Genomic DNA, 5,464 nt, shown 5'->3' on the forward strand with positions numbered 1-5,464 from the left:
TAAGTGTCCCAACGTATGTTTCCGAACCGTAATCATGCTTGATTGATTCAAGTGAGGGAAACTCTTCATATTTTATTAGACAATAGTTTACTGCTTATAAAAAACCCGGTTATTGCTAAACTGAAATGCTTAAATCTTCTGGTAGACAAATATGCTAGAAAACTTTGATTGCGTTTTTCTCAGTTTCTGATTTTGGAACATGGACCAGTTATGTGTAGAACGGCAGAACATTGATCTATAAAATCTTTCGCTTCCGAGGACTAGGAAGAATTACGACTGCTGATTGACCCATTTGGCCACTTTAATGATGAAAATATGTCACAATACAATTTTCATCCATTGAAAATCACATCGTTTTATGATTTCAACAGCATTTTGGTTCAAAACATCATGGACCGTGAGTATTTTCAACATTTGTTTGTTTCTTTCATATTAGCTCCAAATCCAATGCAATCAATGGCGTTAGAGAAATGAATTCAAATTGGACAAACTTCTCATTGTGGAACATATGGGCCAAAGTGATTTGATACTTACTGTACTGTCGTTCTACGCATAGTTGTCCCATATTCCAAACGCAATCAAAATTTTCAAACTTTGATAACAATAAGTTTTTTGGTGATTTTGCATAGAAACATAATTTTATGAAGAACGGAGTGACCTGCAAATTATTTACAGTATATAAATCTCATTGTTATTAGGCATTGGCTAACAAGGTGTACACGTGTTCTGTTAAACTTTTGTTTGTGTTTTTGAGAATTGGTTCGTTATTCAAAACCAGAAATGAGTGCATTAGCGCTGCTGAAAGCGTGCCATAAAATTCTTGTTCTTGAACCGTTTCATTCATTATGGATTTACAAAAATACATGGTGGGACAGTTATGCCTAGGATATGGAACAATTGAGTTGTTTTTTGAAAAGCTGGGAACAAACAAGAAGTTTTTTTTGAGGTTTTCTGGGAGACTGGGCATAAAAGCATTGTTTTATGAAGAAATATGAAAATTGTCTAGAAGTAACATGGGACAACTATGCGTAGAACGGCAGTATAGGTGTGCAGTGATTTTTTTTTCATACATGAAATTACTCACGAAAATAAGATAGTGTGTAGAACCATGATGTTTTGTTCAGAGTTTGTAACAATTTTATTAATTTTGTTAATTTAAACACGTTTTTCTGTGTGTGTTTTCTTGCAAAATTAAACAAATTGATGAAACGAACTGAAAAGATTGTACAAATGAAAACACTCTTCCCCCCCCCTCTCCAAGGGAGAGTGTCTATTCATCATAGAAAAGTTTCTTGTCTCCTACAACCGTCACATGCCAAATTTGGCTCCATTTTCTTGATTAGTTTTCGAGTTATGAAGAAATTTATGCTTAATTTGTATGGCCGCTCCCCCTTAGAGAGAGGGGAGGAATATTTAACCACCATAGAAACATTTATTGCACCCTAAAACCTCCACATGCTAAATCTAGTTTCGTTTGCTTGATTAATTTTGGAGTAATGCAGAAATTTATGTTTCATTTGTATGGCAGAATATTTTGCCCAAACTTCAAATCCGACTGTTCTACAATAAGAATGTACGTTGGTACATACATTTGTTATATCGAGTGTTTATGGGTCGTTAAAGAGTTCATTCTTGAATTTTTGCAATGTTTGTTCTCAAAATTCGCTCATAATTCTGCAATGTGGTCGTTTCTTAGACGCGTTGATTTTTGGGGGTTAAAAATAGTGTATTTTTGGATTACGAACAAATATACCGTTCCGAATCATATTTCGGACGCTTAAGGCATATGATGCAGAAAATAGATCTAAACTTTATGCACAGGTATTATTTGGTGGATAACTTTAATAAATTAGTTCAATATGCTTTTAAGCTTTCTACTTCGGTACCTATTTGATTGAAAACATAAGAAAATCATCGAATAAAATGCTTTTCAAATAAAGCGAATAAGAATCAAACTTCGGACAGTAAAGGGTGTGTCACATCAAATTGCATCACGGAAAAAACGCTGTAGAAATTTAATTTTTTGGAATTATATCTTCAGCTTTCGCTTATAATCAGATAAGAGTGTATAGATCACGTTGGCCATGCTTGACTGTCAATTTTTCGTAAATTTGGAAAAATGTCGTCGAACGAAAAGGAACGTCGTGAATTACTCCTGCACACTCATTTCGAGAATCCGGAGTTGTCACATCGGGACATCGGTAAGATGCTTAGAATCGTCCAATCCACGGTCAGCAGAGTACTAAAACGATACTTCCAGAACCTAACAATCGACCGGGAGGTGAAGAACGGCAAAAATGGATGCTCCGTCAGTGAAAAAGATCACAAGCGCGTAGTTAAGCAGTTTAGACGTGATCCGAGAAGTTCGGTCCGGGATGTCGCCTGTTGGGAATTTGCCAACTTATAACGCCACGGGGGTGATTTCCGAATCAATAATATCAAGACGACCAAAGACGTGGGATTTATGTCTCAACTGGGATATTATTATATTCCTGCAAATACATTACATTTCGTGTATGTGTTAGTTTACATGTTTTTATCTTAAATACTACATGAGAATTAATTTGTTCATTTGACTTACGTTTAGTCCCGTTGTGCGATACTTGATGGTGATCAGTATACCAAAGAAAATGTGATGTATTTCGTCGGTCTCCTAGTGTAGATTTTGTTTTAAACAACCCTTTACCGAATACTCTCCGTACTAAAACCTTTTATATAGGCTAGATTTAGACATTTTAATTATATTTTAAGTAGTAAGTTTACCTTCGCATGTAGGTTTAGCATGTAGGTAGATTTTAGGTTAGAACAAATTCACTAGGTATTCTAGAGTGAGCACTGCACAGGACTTGTAGTTAGTTAACTGATTTTCAATATTTCATATATTAGTTTTTATCTGATAAATCAATAGATAGCACAATAATATAGCATTAATTGGCACAAATTCAATCAACAAGTTAGCTTGTAAGTTTATAATAAATTTTTAACAATAGATTTCGATGGTGACGTTTGATCAACCTCTTCGGTGAAATAGGTGTCATACTATACCTGCATACACTGGTATGAGTGGGGTGGGAATATTGGATGGGAAGGTACGCAAACACGCCAGGAGCGTACTCAACATCGCCAATAAGCTGAATTTGTCAAGTTCATTCGTCCAGCGGACCAAGCAGCGGGAGGGCCTGCGTACATACAAGGTTCAGAAGGCTCTTAACCGCGACGAAAGGCAAAACATGGTGGGGAAGACGTGAGCCCGGAAGCTGTACACTGAAATGCTGACGATGCCGCATTGCCTGGTAATGGACGACGAAACCTACGTCAAAGCGGACTTTCGTCAGCTGCCGGGCCTGTTGTTCTTCTCAGCAGAGGACAAATTCAGCGTTTCGGATGAGATTCGCAAGCAGAAACTATCCAAGTTTGCCAAAAAGTACATGGTGTGGCAAGCGATCTGCTCTTGCGGAAAGCGGAGCGCCCCCTTCGTGATGACCGGCACGGTAAACGGGCAGGTTTATCTTAAGGAGTGCCTACAGAAGCGCTTACTAACACTATTGAAGTACACGAGGGCCCGACCATCTTCTGGCCGGATCTCGCTTCGTGCCACTATTCAAAGGACGTGTTGGAGTGGTACGAAGCCAACGGGGTCACCATCGTGCCAAAGGAAATGAACCCGCCCAACGCGCCGGAGCTTCGCCCAATAGAGAAATATTGGACGATTATGAAGCAGGCCCTCCGGAAGAACCCAAAGAATCAAATCGGAGGCGGACTTCAAGAGAAAATGGATTTCTGTTCAAAAAAAAAAAAAAAAAAAACTACAACCTGACGTTGTACAGAACCTTATGGACGGGGTAAAGAGGAAGGTGCTAGCATACGGGCTTGGGCTCGAAGTATGAGTAAAAAGAAAATGCCAAAAGTTTTTTAATAGTTTTTATTTTACTGTCTAAAATTTTCAAAAGGATCGGTCTACTGGGCGAATTTCTACAGCGTTTTTTCCGTGATGCAATTTGATGTGACACACCCTTTAAATCAAATTTCGGACAGATTGAATTCAAATTTTGGACACTTTATTCTGTAATTTTGTGGACGAAAACTACATTACACTTGATTATATTTTATAGTCAACTGCGAAACACTTACCAAGCAATCACAGTAAACTGTTAACGATGATGAAAACTGATGAAACACGGGAGAAATTTAAATATTTACTAGCTGACCAGGCAAACGTTGTTCTGCCAAATAAATTATTTCTAGTGAATATTTTGGGTGTTGAATAAAACACACTAATGTATTGTAAGTGTGTTTGAATATTTTAACGATCTTTAAAATAAATTGAATGTGACCGATAAAAAAACGAATTAAATGATTTCCACGAAAGGTTATATGATGTTTCTTGGTGTATTTCATTAACGTAACAGACATGTTTGATATCTTAAAAGTTAAACGTCAACTGAAAAAAGTAATATAAGTTTGTCGTAAAGTAGAAAAAATGAAATATAGAAAATCAATATTTATCGCTGTCTCCTTGTTAGAAAATACGTGCAAGTGATTTTCAACATGGCTTAGTTTAAAACAGCTTGGTCTCGTTCATAAATTGGAAAACAGCGATACGCCAGCTAACTTCAATGGAGATGATTAATCGGCCTGTTTGGAATTGCGTTATTTTATCGTTGTCATTCAATCGAGGAGTATTCACATCGGTAATCTAAGTTTGAAACACAGCCATATTGCTTCCTTTATTCATGGATGTTTTTATTACTCTTCACCGATTTGTAGAACTCAATATTCATATATGCATATGAGTGATAGGATTTTACAATTCGATCGAAATCGACTTTTACACTCTTAAATTCGTCGCCTTGTCGCGAAGCAATGGTCAAAATAAGTCATCCGTATTTGTGGTTCAATTTACTCTCTATCTGATCGGCATAATTTCGGAAATAATTCTAAATTGTTGAAATTTGAATGAAAATTATTATTCGATTTCGTTTGGATGCTAAATTTGTTTTGAATGTGTTTGAATGCTAAATTTTGCGTGTTTATTCCACCCGAAAAACCATTACTATTTTTGCTTCATAGAAATGGAACATGGAGACCAATGTGGCAAGGTTGTCACATTTGCTCAACTCGATTGGACTTGAGCTTGAACAGAATACAAGTTGCGCTTTTTCCATTCAACAGAATACAAAAAGGCTTCCAGCTCGTCGGAGATGCTCCCTGCTTTAGATGGATTGATGTTACTTGTGTATTTGTAGATGGATGTTCAATGAAGCGGGCGTTACGCCATCAGTCATTGAACAACTTAAATGAATTCGTTCTGTTGAAAAAACGAACAACGGTTAAATTATTAGAATATTTTTGACACAAAAATAATAAAGTCGCAATTAAAAATAGGGAATTGGGGACAAAATTTAAGGTTATATGTATGGTATGAAGTTAAATTTTTGCAAAAAAATATCCAGATCTTTTTTTT

This window comes from Toxorhynchites rutilus, chromosome 2 (genome assembly GCF_029784135.1).
Source record: "Toxorhynchites rutilus septentrionalis strain SRP chromosome 2, ASM2978413v1, whole genome shotgun sequence".
NCBI classification, from domain to species: Eukaryota; Metazoa; Arthropoda; class Insecta; order Diptera; family Culicidae; genus Toxorhynchites; species Toxorhynchites rutilus.